Genomic DNA, 18,622 nt, shown 5'->3' on the forward strand with positions numbered 1-18,622 from the left:
CTAACTGTCATTTGTGTGTTCTGATATCACTAATTCTGGGATGTGTACAGTATACACTGATTGTACAAAGCATTAGGAACACCTTCCTAATATTGAGTTTCCCCCGCCCTTTTGCCTTCAGAACAGCCTCAATTTGTTGGGGCATGGACTCAACAAGGTGTCAAAAGCATTCCACACAGGGATGCTAGCCCATGTTGACTCCAATGCTTCCCACAGTTGTCAAGTTGTCTGGATGTCTTTTGGGTGGTGGATAATTCTTGATGCAAATGGGGAAACTGAGTGTGAAAACCCCAGAAACGTTGCAGTTCTTGACACAGTCAAACTGGTACACTTGGCACATACTACCATATCCCATGTAAAGGCACAAGTCTTTTAACTTTCCCATTTACCCTTTAAATGGCACACAAACAATCCGTGTCTCAATTGTAGCAAGACTTAAAAATCCTTCTTTAACGTGTCTCCTCCCCTTCATCTACACTGATTTTGAAGTGGATTTAACAAGTGGCATCAATAAGGGATCAGAGACAGACCTGGTGAATCCAGGTGAAAGCTATGTCATGGAAAAAGCACATGTTCCTAATGTTTTGTACACTCAGTAAGTATTTTATCTCGGTGTCTTTCTATGCTGATGGTTGGAGGTCTAATACAAAATATTTACTTCAACTTGAGGTTCTGCTGAACATTAACTGTATGAAATGGATGATATAAGGGTTATGTTCAGCAGTTTCTTTTAATAGAGAAACCCCTAAACTATTGTAGTGATACGGCAGGGTTCATGTTTTCATTTGTGTGCCTTTGAACTTTTTCTCTTGCATTACTGATATTGAATAACGTGTTCCATCATGACCTGTTACATGACTTTTACCACTTGATCCAGTTGTTTATGCAAAATAGCTATTTGTATATAAACAGTGTAACTTGAAAACATGCATTTGTAAAGAAATAATAATCATTGATTTGCTATACTTAGTCTTGGTTGTCATTTATGGCTTCTCTTTACTGTGCACAATGACCATTTTTTTTTTTTTTAATTTACACTTTAATCAAATTTTCTCCCCAATTTTCATGTTATTCAATTGGTAGTTAGTCTTGTCCCATCGCTGCAACTCCCCTATGGACTCGGGAGAGGCAAACGTCGAGAGCCATGAGTCCTCCGAACAAATCCGCACTGCTTCTTGACACACTGCTTGCTTAACCCGGAAGCCGCACCAATGTGTTGGCGGTAACACCGTCCAGCTGGTGACCGAAGTCAGTGGGGCCAATTGTGCGCCGCCTCATGGGAGTCACGGCCGTCTGTGAATCAGCCTGAGATCAAACCTGGGTCTGTAGTGACGCCTCAAGCACTGCGACAGAGTGCCGCTGCGCCACTCGGGAGGCCCAACTACCTCATTTTCTAAAGATGACATCATAATCTGCCCTTGTAGCCCACACTCTTGATAACCTCAACCACTGCTCCAGAATTTACAATGATGTTGAATGATGCATTGCCAAACATACTGCATGTAATGGATCTAATTTACTGGTGAGTGGATGCTATTTCATTTCATTGCTGTGAGTAGTTAAGGAAAGAAACTGAATACATCTGTGGAATATAAATTGCCTGATTTATCAAGGTTGAATAAATCGAGAGTGCCAAGAGATTGCTTACATTCAAATGACAATCAAAACCTTCTTGCATTGATTTGACCCTGAACATTCAGAGTTTGACTCTTCAAACCAAAATCATCCGTGAAGAGACTTTTTAAGTACTGCCTCAAACCCCATGTCCAAGTATATTACATTTCAACGTATAACAAATGAGAGATCTCTGTCATTGAATGACTTATCTATATCATCAATCTGTCAATGAAGACACCGGTGCCCCTGGGTAAACCATCATAGACCCTAGCAGTGACTCAGGCATGTTTGCTGTGAAACTCTGGGGGGCACTGACAGACACAGACTGGAGAAAATGTTGAGAATGTAGATGTTGAGCCACTGGATCCCAGTGACTGCTGGTTTGAGAGGCAGAGCTATGCTTCAGGGCATATCCATGGTTGTGAACATAATAACCTGAGAACTCAACAGGGCTCCCCTGTGTATAGTAGGACTGGGCCCAGCCTTCAAATGTCTTTGGTGTGGTCTCGGTAGCCAGTAGGTTGGAGGAAACTAGAGCGTAGGCTTGGACTGGGTAGGAATGATTCTGCAACCAATGAGAATGTGGAGAGATTACAGAGAGCTTATCTAACTAAACAGTGATTCTCTATCTAATCATTGGGGACCACTATGTGCCTATTGTACAGTATTCAATTACAGCTGGGGATCATCTATTGAACCTGCCAATGGGGTTGCAGAGGAAGAGAGTGTGGGACCAAAAGTGTTACTATGACCAGGGATAACATGGGTACACTGATCCCAAAAAGAAAGCCCTTAACCATAAGTGAGTACACTGTGGCCATACCCAGAAGGGAGGGGGATACAGGAACTAACCCCTCCACTTGATTCTGGGCAGATGCACCAAACAGTACCAGCCCCACGATTGGGTACAACACCCCTGTGTTGATAGAGAGCAGCTGAAACATGAGGAGGAACAAAACAGTGCCCACATTCTTCTCAATCCTACCACAGAGGAGTACCAGAACCCCAATGCTGAGGAGTATCTGGGTCTCTGTCTGGTGGCGGAATGAGTATGTAATGAGCTTGTGTACCGCAAAGGAAGAGGAGAGGATTAAAACGGAAATGATCGGGTTGACAGACATCAACGGCATTGATGTGTTGTGTTCTAGCTTGCTGCTGTAGCCTACTGGCACCATCTGTTACGTCATTAACGTTAGCTACACGTTGCAGCAAGCTGGATAACGTCACAACAGTCCCATTCAAAGTAGCTAGCTACAGTAGCTACAGAGCATATGATTCTTAAATCACTCAACCCCTCCTTGCTAACGTACCATGCCCATTGGCAAAAACTGTAGTTCAAAGACTTTAGACATCCTCTGATAAACCGAAATATGTAGTGACAGTAAACAAAACAGATGACAGCATGAGGACAGCAACAATGACACATGTTAGCCTGAACTCAGGAGTAAAACTCTTGAACCTCTGAACCACATCTTTCTAAACTATTCGGGTGATCATGTTGATGCTCAGTGCATACTTGTCAAACTACAAGAGGATAATCATGCACAATACAAAATGTCAGTAACGACACTTTTCATCCAATATTGCACAACACTTTAGCCAAGACTTGAGAAGCTAGCTTGCTAAACCAAAACAAATGTACTGGACTTCCGCATTTGGATTAATCATTTTCACAACCACAAAGATACTGTTGCGAAGATCATGAAGTGCGTTAAAGGCAGTGAGTGCTGTATTTAAAGACACTTCCTACCACCTGCTGGCTTGTGCCTGAAATGTGATGACCAAAGAGTCCTCAACAGCTCATATGAGTTAGATAGAAAGCTATATAGATATATTTGATTGGACAGTTTAATAAAATAATAAAAACCGTTTAATTAAATAAAACGTGTCAGGCCAGGGACAACACAATAAAGTAAACGGCTTCCATTGTGGTCCCTTAATGTTACTCAAAGTAAAACAATAATACAAAAAACATTTGGCAAGGATTGGTTTCTTCCTATTGATATAATGTTGGCCTATCTATGTAAAACGTCCAACCAACCATCGATACAACCATTACTCAATCAGTAAGATATAATAAGCACATCACGTTCGTTATTCAGCTACAACCAGTGAAAAGATGATCCCACCAGTCCGGCTCCAAACAAGCGTTTTTCTTGTGACGCATTAAGCGCAGTCATAAAGCTGTGACCTAAAATGACGCAACCATGCATTCATTCACGACATAAACTGTGTTCAGATTTGATTTAATCTCTACAATAGTTTTCTTCACTCAGGTTGTTGCAGGTAATCTTTGGCCTTTTGGGGCACCTCCTTCCCAACATATATATATATACATATATAGGGAATAGGGTGCCATTTGGGATGCCATCTTTGTGTGTGTGTCTGTGTGTGAGTCAGGATGTGATTTGTGTCAATTAATTGATGGAAATGTTTCCCTCAGAAAGAAAGATGGATCGTAATGATGAGAGAATCAAAAGAGCTTTAAGACGCCGTCCTTATGTGGTAAACATCAAATATTTCTTTGTTTTGTCCTGTTTTTGTTATATTATCACATTTTAAATTGAGTGTTGTGTTGACAGTTGAAACCAGTGAGGGTGAACACCCCTGATTCCGTGTTGTGGCCAACCGGCAAAGTGCACAGAAGGCCAAAGCCTGTAAGTCATATCTGACCTGAAACAAAAACACATACACATTAGTTATGCATTCTGCATGTACAAACTGCAGTTCTCAGAATTAAAGCAAATGCAGATATCCCTATCTAACCTCATTGAATGCTGTCTTGACAGTCTACTTCAGTGCAGACCACTCAGATCCACAAAAGGCCTGTAAGTCACATTCAAATTCAACCACATAACAGTCCTTATATTATTTATTGATACACAATTCAAGGCCAAAATGAGCAAAGCAGTGTTGAATTCATTCTTTACTGTTAACAGCCAATCATTGTGAGCTATGGGCAGGACCAGACATCTGGGGATGGATGGAGCATCAATCCAGAGCCTCTCAGCCAGGTCATCTCTGCTGTTCCCATAGAGACACAACAGTTAGATCAATCTGTTGATTCATATGGCCATTTTGGTTGGCTTCGTGGAATTGACAATAATCCATTCAAGATGCTAAAGAATCCTGTACTATGGAAGATCTTTAGCCCCACCCCTAATGTTATGGGAGTTGCATTTATTGCATTTTCAGTTACCCATGTATTACTCACTACTTGTACAACCATGTTGGATTGCCTACATACTCTACATTTCCTTGAGGGTCAATGCCAGTGTATTCTATGGCTGCCATGAGTACATGCCTTTCTCTGTCTCCTCAGTCTGGAAGGGTGACTCGGCTGATAGAGAGAAAATATGATGACGTGATCTCATCCTCCAGTTCTGATGACTTTTCCATCTACTCCTTCACTGACTGTGAATCTGAGGTAAAAGAGTTGTACCCTACCATCCATGTCTTTGTTGAGTGACATCACTGGGAGGAGGATGGTCTCTGACTAGTTGACTCTGATACACAGTGTGATGAGGATCATGAAAGGAGGACACCACCGCTGAAAATTGAGAATGGAAAGGTGACAAAGCTTGATGTGAGGGATATGGACGAGGATGACGATCTGTCTCTCCACTCCTTCGATGAGTCAGACTTCCTGGTAAGTTCTGCATGTTAAATATTTTTATATATATACATGGGGGATTGGAAATGATGCAGACAATGACTTATTGAGTGTAGTAATGTATCTGCAATGTGTATAGAGTAGTTATAAAGTATTTCTACAGATTGTGTTGAACATAGCACTTTCCTGATATGTTACTTTACTTTCTGGTCCTACAGAGCCCAGGGAAGGTCTCAGGTCCTGTATCTGTCAAGAATGGCCTCTCTCCTCTTATGACCTCAGCACACCGGACCCTGGCTGAAGCCCTACGGGCCCTGCCCTCTGCTGTAGGCTCTCCCTACCCAGTAAATGTTCCAAGGCCTCGGACTCCTCTCAACCCTGTCATTATTGCTCCACCCCGAACAGAGAACTTTCCATACCGCCACAGCACTCGCCTGGCTCCCATCACCAACCTGAGCGAGACAGGCAGGAAGCTGCTCCAGGAAATGGCTGGAGTGGCCCCACAGGTGAGAGGAAATACAAGAAGGGAATATTGGCCGTAAGTCCTTCTATAGTATAGCATAAATCATTTTCTAGTATAGCACAAGAGAAGAGAGAACCCATAAACTTACATTACTTTATCTCCTTGTCCAAAATATTCAGGAAGGGAAGGTCAATAAGAAAAAGAAGGGCAAGGCCAAAAAAGAATTGAAGCAAGAGAAGGCCAGTAAGATGCAACAGATGGGAAATGTTGGAGAAAGTAAGGAGGAGGACAAGAAAGAGGAAAAGAAGAGTCTGAGGAAGAGGTGAGGAAATAGAGGAGGGAGAAGTGGAACATAACCAGGGAATACTAGACTAGAGAATTATAGAAATAGAATGAGGTAGCAGAGAAAGAGCAGCTCTCTGATGTATAAGTGCAAACTTAAGCAATAAGGCACGAGGAGGTGTGGTATATGGCCAATATTTCACGGCTAAGGGCTGTTCTTAAGCACGATGCAACACGGAGTGCCTGGATACAGCCCTTAGCCGTGGTATATTGGCCATATACCACAAACCCCAGAGGTGCCTTATTGCTATTATTAACTGGATACCAACGTAATTAGAGCAGTAAAAATAAATGTTTTGTCATACCCGTGGTATACGTTCTGTTATAAACTGGGTGGTTCGAGCCCTGAATGCTGATTAGCTGACAGCCGTGGTATATCAGACCGTATACCACAGGTATGACAAAGTATTTAATTTTACTGCTCCAATTACGTTGTTAACCAGTTCATAATAGAAATAAGAAACCTTGGGGGTTTGTGGTATATGGCCAATATACCGCGGCTAAGGGCTGTATCCAGGCACTCCGTGTTGTGTTGTGCGTAAGAACAGCCCTTAAGAACGGCTAAGGGCTGTTCTTAAGCACGATGCAACACGGAGTGCCTGGATACAGCCCTTAGCCGTGGTATATTGGCCATATACCACACCCCCTCGTGCCTTATTGCTTAAATATACCACGCCTTTCAGCCAATCAGCATTCAGGGATCGAACCACCCAGTTTATAATACTGTCTATTCTCCTGTGGTTTTTGATTGACAGGTTTCTTCAGTGGCTGCTGCCCAAACTGAGATGTTCAAAGAAATAATGGCCAACTATTACTTCTACCACACACACACACACACACACACACACACACACACACACACACACACACACACAGATTTTGAGTATTGGTTATTCCTACAACACACACAAACGTAATTTCAGAGACAGGAACTATGATTAGCAAAATACATATATTGGTCTCATTCTTATATTTTGAGACATGCAGCATTATTTAAAAAATATTGATCCCCATACAGCCTATGATAATGAGTTGGATTGACATGCTTAGGCTTGGAAATATAGCCAGGAGAAGCAGGGTCAACACCTCTTCTCATGTCATAAGTGCCATGACATCTTTAGTAACCACAGAGAGATAAGACCTCTGTCTCCACAGTCTCATGCAAAGGACATCACCAACCTTAGGGCAGTGTCACTAGTATTGGGGTCTTAGGTCTCCTTTGGCCAAAGTGAAGAGTTGAGTGCCCCTTACTGGTATCCTTGCAATATCTGGTCTCTCACACAGAGATGGAAATCTACACCTGTTTAGACCCTGGAGGATATGGCTTCAGATGAAAGACAGCAGAGAGATGCAGAACGTAAAAGCTTCAAACACATTGATATGCAAATTCAGGACCATTGTACGCTGAAGTGGAGCATGCATCTGGTCTGAAGCATGTCAAAAGAGTAGAAATGAACTGGGACTGGAGGACTGCATCACATTTAAACTAAATTAGCATGTATCTGATGTAGCTACACTCATCTGTACTTGAATTGTGCTGTTTGAAACGTGAATTTCCAATAAAGCTTTTTAAATTGCAATTATTTGTGTGAGACAGAGTCTTCTCTTAATTAATTACATCAGGGATTCTTAAACTTTTTACATCAAAGGAATATTATTGTACTGATATTATCCTACCTGTTATCAGTGGGGGGGTTTATTCTGCTGCTCTGGACTGTATCCCACGGTAGGTGGCGGTAGTGAACCAATAAATAGTTGTATTGCTCGCCAGAAACCCAACCAGGCAGGCAGACAGTTGTTACCAGGCAACGAGCAGACGCTTGTGAGAAGTACTAATTCCAAAACTGGCTAAATTGCCTGCTGCTGAATACATAGCACGCGTGTGTGTATGTCGCTAACCTAGCTAGCTAGCTAGCCATCAATAAAGTTCCTAATGTTACAACATGGCAGACGGCTGGAGCACCGACACCGGAGAGGCTGCCTATCGTTCCCGGGATGCTGTCAAAAACCTTACAATTAAGTAAATTGCATTTGGCCTTTGTGTGGCTTTTAGTCCTTGCATTGCCATACAAGCAAGATGCTGTCTTTAGATAACGTTAGCTCTCAAAGCAGATGATGATAAACACCCAGTATACTGCTTGACCTGATCCCTGAGTTTGCCATGAAAACATGCCATTTAGCTAGCTAGAATTCTGTTTACTTTGTTTATATTTACAATGGTGTTTACAGGATCCGTATTCAGAGAGTCACCTCCACAGCAACCCTCTCCCAACACCTTCAGCAGCAGGTTTGGACTCAACAGGAGAGGGGAGGCATTGAGCTGGACACCCTCAACTCACAGGCTCAATTAGGTGTTAACACTGTTTTGAAACAGCAAGATGATGTTAGATGTTTTGAAACATAAAGATGTTAGATGCTTCTTAGTTGAGTAGATGTTATTTTCGTGGTGGCTAGATATGGACCACAACATCTTGGTTTTGTTTTCAGCCGGAGATGATGATGAGGAGTTAGTGGTAGGCTGGCAGGAGAAGCTGTTCAGTGTCCTTATAACAAATACGAATTTACTGTTTAGGATAGTTTGATGTTGCATAGTAAGGTGTGTGTGTGTGTATGTGTGTGTGTGTGTGTGTGTGTGTGTGTGTGTGTGTGTGTGTGTGTGTGTGTGTGTGTGTGTGTTCACAATATGAAGTGGTTTTGTTCCAGAGTGAGTCAGTATGCCAGACTCCGCTGGAGAGACAATACCACACAGAGATCATGGCTCAGGAGCGGACCAGGGGCAGAATGAACTGCAGGATTTTCACCTACACCGATTCTGACTGCTGCACCAATTGGGAAGGTGTGGTTTTCAACAGAATCTCCATTTCTGTAACGGTTCTGTAACCAAAGACGCTGGGAGACGGGAAGCAAGTATAGGGGGAGTATTCATTAATAAATAGACATGAAACTAAAGAAGAACAGAGTCTGGACAAGAGAAACGGAGTCCGGGTGAGTCCGATGAAGCGCTGGTGCGTGTAAAAATGGTAACAGGTGTGCGTAATGATGAGCAGCCTGGCGACCTCGAGCGCCAGAGAGAGGGAGCTGGAGCAGGCGTGACAATTTCAATATTCAAAACAAAGCATTTACCTAATTTCTGTCCAAAAGAAACGTTAGTGTTTTAAAGCTGTTTTTGATATACTCACTACAGCATTCCCAGAGTATGGTGACGCAGGTCAAGTCCAATCCTACCTTACTGGCACATAGGATGGCCAATGTCAGACACAGATGACAGGACAGACGCCCAGTGTAGGTCCCTGTTACTCACCAAAGTTAATTATTATTAAAGTGAATGTAATTGAAGCAGCATTGATGCTTCGTGCTGCTTTGAAGACAAACAGTGTACCGGTATGTTCACATTACACCATACCCTTGTATGCTAAATGTGTTTGTGGTATTCTGTTGGTCTGCAGTGACCGCACCATCCCCAAGTCCAGGCTGATTACCTGGGACCCCTCGGAGGACTTTGTGAAGGCCAGCCACATGGTCAACACACCTGTACAGACCATGCACATCATGGGGAACCTGGGACCAGCGGGCAAGTGAGTAGCACAAGGGGAAAAACCACTATGTAGCCTATACACTTATTGCACTGCTTTGTATGTAATAACTTTGAAGTAGATTCCAATTCAGGCATTGAAAAGTGGCATTTTATTATTGTATTTCTCAGACTTGGCCAAAAGGAGAAGGAATGCTTGTTCTGCACGATACGAGCAGATGGAAATGGAGTGGTTACCATCAAACCAGACTTCAACAAAGGCAAAGAGCCCAACAGGCCAGTGACCCGCACCCGCTGAAGTCAAAATGTTTTACCCCTAGCTCAAGTAAGGGTCACTTACTTGGTAGCAGAATTCATACATTCCCAGCCATTTACTGTGTTATGATGCTGTGTGTTTGCACCCAAGGTTGAGACGGAGGGGGAGAAGAGGGAGGTGTGGCGTCAGACCAGAGGAGACGGAACAGCAACAGTGCATATATAGACGTGAGTGACTGAGTGTGTAGTGTTATTCACTGTTGGTGCACTGTAACAATACTTGTATTATAGTTCATCCCAAAATCAAAACTTGTTGTTGTTTTTGTATCCCAAAGTGGCCTCATGTCAGATTTGTCCTTATGCATGTACATACAGTAAGTACACTGATGAAATATTATTATAGCCTTTCAGGCAGGTTAGAGTATGTCCTATGATGATGACCTCTCCTCTCTTTTCCTCCTTTCAGCATTATGTACGTCATAAAGACTACCTCAACAGCTTGGTTGGCCAGGACTGAAATGGTATGCATGTAGTTTGTGACAGATCTTTTACACAAGTTGTTTCGTCAGCAAAGTTAATCTCAAATCCAATTTTATTTGTCACATGCGCCGAATACAACCTTACAGTGAAATGCTTATTTACAAGCCCTTAACCAACAATGCAGCTTAAGAAAAATAAGTGTTAAGTAAAAAATAGATAATTTAAATAAAGGTAACAAATAATTAGAGAGCAGCAGTAAAATAACAATTGCGAGGCTATATACAGGGTGTACTGGTACAGTCAATGTGCGGGGGCACCAGTTAGTCGAGGTAATAGAGGTAATATGTACATGTAGGTAGAGGTAAAGTGACTATGCAGAGAGTATTAGCAGCTTAAAACAGTGGGGGGGTGCAAAAAGACTGGGTAGCCATTTGATTAGCTGTTCAGGAGTCTTATGGCTTGGGGGTAGAAGCTGTTAAGAAGTCTTTTGGACCTAGACTTGGTGTTCCGGTACCGCTTGCCATGTGGTAGCAGAGAGAACATTTTATGACTAGGGTGGCTGGAGTCTTTGATAGTTTTTAGGGCCTTCTTCTGACACCGCCTGGTATAGAGGTCCTGGATGGCAGGAAGTTTGGCTCCAGTGATGTACTGGGCTGTACGCACTACCCTCTGTAGTGCCTTGCGGTCAAAGTCCGACCAGTTGCCATACCAGGCAGTGATTCAACCAGTCAGAATGCTCTCGATGGTGCAGCTGTAGAATTTTTTGAGGATCTGAGGACCCATGACAAATCTTTTCAGTCTCTTGTGGGGGAATAGGCTTTGTTGTGCCCTCTTCACGACTCTTGGTGTGTTTGGACCAAGATAGTTTGGTGATGTGGACACCAAGGAAGTTGAAGCTCTCAACCTGCTCCACTACAGCCCCGTCGATGAGAATAGGGGCGTGGTTAGTCCTCCTTTTCCTGTATTCCACAATCATCTCCTTTGTCTTGATCACATTGAGGAAGAGGTTGTTGTCCTTGCACCACATTGTCATGTCTCTGACCTCTTTATAGTCTTTCTCGTTGTTGTCTGTGATCAGGCCTACCACTGTTGTCACCGGCAAACTTAAAGATGGTGTTGGAGTCGTGCCTGGCCGTGCAGTCATGACTAAACAGGGAGTACAGGACGGGACTGAGCATGCACCCTAGAGGTGCCCCCGTGTTGAGGATCAGCGTGGCGGATGTGTTGTTACCTACCCTTACCACCTGGGGGCGGCCCGTCAAGAAGTCCAGGATCCAGTTGTAGAGGGAGGGGTTTAGTCCCAGGGTCCTTAGCTTAGTGATGAGCTTTGAGGGCACTATGGTGTTAAACGCTGAGATGTAGTCAATGAATAGCATTCTCACATAGGTGCTCCTTTTGTCCATGTGTGAATGGCAGTGTGGAGTGCAATAGAGATTGCATCATCTGTGGATCTGTTGGGCCGGTATGCAAATTGGATTGGATCTAGGGTTTCTGGGGTAATGGTTTTGATGTGAGCCATGACCAGCCTTTCAAAGCACTTCATGGCTACAGACGTGAGTGCTACGGGTTGGTAGTCATTTAGGCAGGTTACCTTAGTGTTCTTAGGCACAGGGACTATGGTTTTCTGCTTGAAACATGTTGGTAGTACAGACTCAGACAGGGAGAGGTTGAAAATGTCAGTGAAGACACTTGCCAGTTGGTCAGCGCATGCTCGGAGTATACAGCCTGGTAATCCTTCTGGCCCTGCGGCCTTGTGAATGGTGACCTGTTTAAAGGTTTTACATCGGCTGCGGAGAGCGTGATCACACAGTCGTCTGGAACAGCTGATGCTCTCATGCATGTTTCATTGTTACTTGCCTCGAAGCGAGCATATTAGTTATTTAGCTCGTCTGGTAGGCTCATGTCACTGGGCAGCTCTCGGCTGTGCTTCCCTTTGTAGTCTGTAATAGTTTGCATGCCCTGCCACATCTGACGAGCGTCAGAGCTGGTGTAGTACGATTCGATCTTAGTCCTGTATTGACATTTTGCCTGTTTGATGGTTCGTCGGAGGGCATAGTGGGATTTCTTATAAGCTTCCTGTTGTATAGCACACTGTATTACTTATACAACTAATTAACGTGGGCATTGTTTAATGCGTTTCACAGGAAGAACATTCCAAGCATTTCAACATAGGTAAGCAAGGGGGGGTTACAGGTTCTCTAAAGGGACAAAACTAGAATATCAATACACAACATATACCTCCCCCTTTACCTCTGGTGACTCATTAGGAAAAAGTAAATATTCACTGTTTTGCCTATTGTTTTCTTTTTAATATAAGTTCTCTTAATGTAAATAAATTAACTTTTCAGAATAACCTTTTCTAAACTAGGGATAGAAGCTAGACTGCCTCAGTCCCCAGACTTAACCCTGGGGTGTATTCTTCCCTAATGTCGGAGGTTAGTCTGAACTAAATAGTCAACCTGTCAGGGGGTATTCTTTCTCTTGACATACAGTTGAGTCTACAGTCACATTATTTCTGAGTGGTGATGGTGTATGCCCAGACTGGGGTGCAACAGTACCCTGAGTAGGCACTCTGGCTGGTTCAGGTGAGTCTGGAGCACTTTCCACATTTGTAGATTGCTGCAGTGGATGTTCAGGTTATAGCTCGTAGTCATGGTAGGTCTCCAGTAGCTGATCTTGGTTTGTCACTTGACACGAGTCATCTCTGAGGTTGGTTCCTGGCAACAGTTGATCTGTGTAGGAAACAAGTCCTGTTTGTGCAACCACTGTGGCTGGTATTTGGACCTTTGCAGTAGTTCCGAGCAAGAACTCTCTCTCTCCAGCTATGAAGCTTCTGTATTTTGCTTTGCTCCGTCTCTCCACCTGTGCTCTCTGTTGTGTCTGTACAACCTGTCTCGTCTTTGGAGGTCTCAGGAGGTCGAGTCGCGTGCGAAGCTATCTTTTCTTCATGGCTGACCCGGGTGCCACTTTGGTTGTAGAGTGGGGAGTGTTTCTGTAGGTTAACAGGAAGGTGTTTAGACGCCTATTGAGGGAGCTGTTCCCTTGTGATGATTTTAAAGCTTGCTTCGTCGTTTGGACAAACCTTTCAGCGAGGCCGTTTGTTGCATGGTGATACGGCACTGACTTGATGTGCTGAATTCCATTTGCTTCCATGAATGACCGGAACTCTTCAGACACCAGTTGGGGGCCATTATCACTAACGAGTTGCGTTGGCAAGCCGAAGTGACTGAAGATTGACCGTAGCTCTTCGATAGTTCTCTCCGCTGAGGTGCTCTTCATCACTGTGACCTCAGGCCATTTGCTGTGTGCGTCAACTACGACTAAGAACATACGATCCTCCTGTGGGCCTGCATAGTCTATGTGGACTCGCTGCCAAGGCTCCTCTGGGAAGTCCCATGGGTGTAGTGGTGCTAGCTGGCTAGCTGAGGCATGTTCCTCATCTTTTGACATGCAGAACATGACTTGACCTTGTCTTCGATAGCTGCGTCCAGACCTGGCCACCAAAAGTAGTTGCATACAATCTCCTTCATTCGCACCATGCCACAGTGCCCTGAATGGAGTTCTTCAAGCACCTGCCTTCTCAGTGGCGGCGGTATGATGACTCGAAAACCCCACAGCAAGCATCCAAACTGAACTGTGAGCTCGTTTCTCCTCACTAGGTAAGGTTGTAGGCTGACCGACATCTCTCCTTCTTTTCCAAGAGTGACAATGTCCACGACCTCAGACATCACTGGATCAGTGTGGGTGAACTTTTTCACTTGGACAGATGTAACTGGGGCGTTCGTCACTACCTTGAAGTAGAAGATTTCAGCCTGGGAGTGCTCAGTGTGTGCGACAGGTAAGGGAAGTCTTGAGAGGCCGTCTGCATTGCAGTGCTGCTCAGACCTTCTGTACTTGTTATCGTACGGGTGAGCAGATAACAATAACGCCCATCGCTGCATGTGGCTGGTTACAAGCGACAAGCGACGGAATGCCGGTGTGGGGACCAAAGATGGAGGTGAGTGGTCTATGGTCCGTCAGCAGAGTGAATCATTGGCCAAACAGAAACTGTTAACATTTCTTAACTCCAAACACAATGGTGAGTGCTTCACTCTCTATCTGTGCATAATTGCTCTCGGCTTTATTTAAGGTCCATGATGCGAAAGCAATTGGCCTTTCTTCACCTGATGGCATGATGTGTGAGACAACCTCACCAACGCCATAAGGCGATGCATCACATGCCAAATGTAATGGCAAGTTGGGGTTGAAGTGGGTTAGGGCCTCTGACTGAGCTAAGGCTGTTTTCACTCTCATGAAGGCCTCCTCACATCTGTCTGTCCACTTCTACTGTTTGGTTTTGTTCAAAAGTTCAAGCAGTGGCTTTAACATGTTAGCTAGGTTTGGCACAAACTTTGCGTAGTATGTCAGCAGTCCTAAGAATGATCTCAGTTGACTCACTGTGGGGATGGAGCTTCCGCAACGGCCTTCACCTTCGATGGTGCCTTGTGGACCCCCGAACTGTCGATGACGTGGCCCAGGTACTCAACAGAGGGACGGAAAAACTTGCATTTGTCCTTCCGGACCCTCAGACCGTACTCCTCCAATCTGTAGTGTAGCATCAACAGTTCTTGTGACTCTTGGTCCACATGCATCTGTAGACATAAGTCTATCTTACTGAATTTTTGTCCTCCAGCTAAACCACAAAAGAGGTCGTCAATGAGGGGTAGTGGATATTTTTCAGCAGTCAAGACTGGGTTACTGGTGACTTTGAAATCACCACAGAGTGATCCATCTTTTTTTATGACTGGAACAACGGGTGTAGCCCATTCACTAACATTCACTGGGTCCAATACTCCACTCTCGACTAGTCTGTTTAGTTCAATTTCAACTTTTGGTTTTATGGCGTATGGGACAGGTCTAGCTTTGAAGCATTTTGGCTTGCTGTCTGGTTTCACGGTCAGTTTAACTGTTATGTCCTTCATACTGCCACGGTCTCCTTTGAACACATCCGCGTGTTTCCTCAATATCCCTTGTAGGTTTGTGTCCTCTTTTGCAACCATGTGAATTTCCTGCCAGTTTAGTTTGATCTTTTCCAGCCATGTCCGTCCTAGCAATGCTGGATGGTTGCCTCTCACAATGTAGAGTGATATCTTTACCTTCTGTTTGTTGAGCTCCACTGTAACAATCACACTTCCTCTCACTGGAACAATCTCACCAGTGTATGTTTTCAGCGTCATCTTTGTGGGCTGTAGTGTGAGGTGATGTAGTTTCTCCTTGTATACAGCCTCAGACAGCAAAGATATGGCTGCTCCAGTGTCCACTTGCATCCGTACTGCGTTTCCATCTAGTAGTGGTGTCACCCAGTATCCATTGTCTGAAATTGACATAACATGCAAAGATTCTTCCCCTTCAGACAGGGTATAATTTTGTTCATCCTCTGTGTGCTCCATTTTATGCACTTTCTTTTTGTACTTCCTGAAGTCGCTTTTCCTTTGTTCAGTACTTTTGTTTGATTGTGTCATTTTGTTTTTACATGCATGTTCGATGTGACCCTTTTTTCCACAACTTCTGCAGTCTAAGTCTCTGCACCAACACTCCACTGCTTGGTGACCTGGTTTCCCACAGCGATAGCATGGCTTCTCACCTCCTGCCTTGTTTTTTAACTCCGTAGACACCTTATGCACTTTGGTCGATGCACTTAGCTGTTGTGCGTCTTTATTTGCCATTTCAATTGACATACTCGCTTCTATTGCTCTCTGCAATGTTAAGTTACTCTCAGTCAAAAGGCATTTCTGAATTGCCTCGCTGTGCATGCCACACACTAACCTATCACGTATAGTGTCACTCATTGATCGCCCAAATTCACAGTGTTCAGATAACTGTTTCAATACAGCCACAAACTGTGAGATTGATGCCCCTCCTCTTGATTTCTCTTATGAAACCGGAATCTCTCTGCGATTATCAGTGGTTTGGGAGAATAATGTCCTTTTAAGGTAGCCACAATTTCATCATATGATTTATCACCAGGTTTTTCAGGCGTTACTAGGCTGCGCAGTAGATTGAATGTTTTTCCTCCCATAACAGTCAAAAATGTTGGCACAACGACTTCTGCTTTAATTCCATTTGCCAACACAAAGTACTCAAAACGTTCTGTGTAAGAACTCCATTGTTCCACAGATTCATCAAATGTTCCTATATTTCCAATCAATGCAGACATTTTCAGTTTATTTTTCTCTCTCACACTTTTCAGACGATCCTTTACTCCCAGACCCTTTTTTTCCTTTCTTTTAACTCACGCTGACTTAGCTTTCTCCCGCAGCGAAACTCTTCCTATCCCTCGAGGCTCTCGTTGCTGTGACATCAAAGGCTAGCTAGCATTACTCGACTGGCTAGCTCCACGTTTTGTTTGCGCCTTTCTACAGCCCCCAAAAATTACGAATTTACCTCAGACTTTCTGCAGAAAATGATGAGCACAAACGTGAGAACGTTTCTTCCTCGTCGCCAGTTTTGTTGTATAGCACACTGTATTACTTATACAACTAATGTAAGGACAGGACATGAGACGGGAGTAGAAATTAATGTGGGCATTGTTTAATGCATTTCACAGGGAGAAACATTCAGAGCATTTCAACGTAGGTAAGCAAGGGGCGTTTACAGGTGCCCTAATGGGACAACAATAGAATATCAATACACAACACTTCCGGGTTAGAGTCCCGCTCCTTGAAAGAGGCAGCTCTACCCTTTAGCTCAGTGCAGATGTTGCCTGTAATTCATGGCTTCTGGTTGGGGTATGTACGTACAGTCATTGTGGGGATGACGTCATCGATGTACTTATTGATGAGGCCGGTGACTAATGTGGTGCCATCGGAAGAATCCCAGGAACATATTCCAGTCTGTGCAAGCAAAACAGTCCTGTAGTTTAGCATCTGCTTCATCTGAGCACTTTTTTATTGACCGAGTCACCAATGCTTCCTGCTTTAATTTTTGCTTGTAAGCAGGAATCAGGAGGTTAAAATTATGGTCAGATTTGCCAAATGGAGGGCGAGGGAGAGCTTTGTACCCATCTCTGTGTGTGGAGTAAAGTTGTTCTAAAGTTTTTTCCCCCTCTGGATGGACATTTAACATGCTGGTAGAAATGAGGTCAAACTGATTTAAGTTTCCCTCCATTAATGTCCCCGGCCACTAGGAGTGCCGCCTCTGGATGAGCGTTTTCCTGTTTGCTTATGGCGGTATACAGCTCATTGAGTGCGATCTTAGTGCCAGCATCGGTCTGTGGTGATGTGTAGACAGCTACCTAAAATACAGATGAAAACTCTCTAGGTAGATAGTGTGGTCTGCAGCTTATCATGAGATACTCTAGCTCAGGCGAGCAAAACCTTGAGACTTCCTTAGATATCGGGCACCAGCTGTTGTTTACAAATATACATAGACCGCCACCACTTGTCTTACCAGAGGATGCTTTTCTATCCTGCCGATAGTATAAAACCCGCCAGCTGTATGTTATGATGTCATTCAGCCACGACTCTGTGAAACATAACATATTACAGTTCTTAATGTCCCGTTGTAGGATATACGTGCTTTTAGTTTGTCCCATTTATTTTCCAGCTATTGTACGTTGGCCAACAGTACGGATGGCAAGGCAGATTAGCCACTTGTCGATAAATCCTCACATGCCACCCCGATCTCCTTCTGCAAAATCTACATATTTTTTCCTACAAATGACGGGGATGAGGGCCTGTTCAGGTGTCTGGAGTAAATCCCTCTCGTCTGACTCATTAAACAAAAATTATTTGTCCAATTCATGGTGGGTAATCGCTGTTCTGATGTCCAGAAGCTCTTTTCGGTCATAAGAGACGGTAGCAGCAACATTATGTACAAAATAAGTTTCAATCAAAGCGAAAAATCAAACAAAATAGCATGGTTGGTTAAGAGCCAATAAAACGGCAGCCATCCTCTCTGGCGCCAGTACAACTTTATTAGTCCATGTTACGGGGAAGAAAGGGAATTTGTTTTTCTGAAGGGGTTGTTCACAGATCTGCCAGTTCAGATCAAATCACACGTTTTGTTGCTTTTTTGCAAACAGCAATGGTGTAATGCCCCTTTTTGTCTCAAACCCGGGTCTCCATGCCCGTAGGCCAGTGCTCCTCAATTATTTTCTGTTATGCCCCCCCTAGGAAGAAGTCAACATTTCGCGCCCCCCAACTCGCTGCCGCGACTGTAAATAGCATCATGTGTCTATAAAATTGTTATAAGTACACCTCTGCATAACATTTTATCCTTATTAACATTAAAGAAAACAAAAAAAGAAAAAAGAAAGAAATATAGATCAACTTACAACAAA

At 43.8% G+C, this 18,622-nt stretch overlaps 1 protein-coding gene across 1 annotated transcript in view; it reads left to right on the forward strand.

Moving 5' to 3' along the window:
* The first annotated feature begins 4,677 nt into the window (after window positions 1–4,677).
* The window catches only part of LOC110511907 (lateral signaling target protein 2 homolog), a 145,977-nt gene continuing 132,032 nt past the window's right edge, over window positions 4,678–18,622 (forward strand). The window contains exons 1-5 of the transcript XR_005034973.1: window positions 4,678–5,044; window positions 5,135–5,266; window positions 5,449–5,736; window positions 9,974–10,050; window positions 10,289–10,343. The gene's annotated coding sequence lies outside the window, so the exon portion shown is untranslated. The remainder of the gene's footprint in view (window positions 5,045–5,134; window positions 5,267–5,448; window positions 5,737–9,973; window positions 10,051–10,288; window positions 10,344–18,622) is intronic.

The sequence above is a fragment of the Oncorhynchus mykiss genome, chromosome 12 (genome assembly GCF_013265735.2).
Source record: "Oncorhynchus mykiss isolate Arlee chromosome 12, USDA_OmykA_1.1, whole genome shotgun sequence".
NCBI classification, from domain to species: domain Eukaryota; kingdom Metazoa; phylum Chordata; class Actinopteri; order Salmoniformes; family Salmonidae; genus Oncorhynchus; species Oncorhynchus mykiss.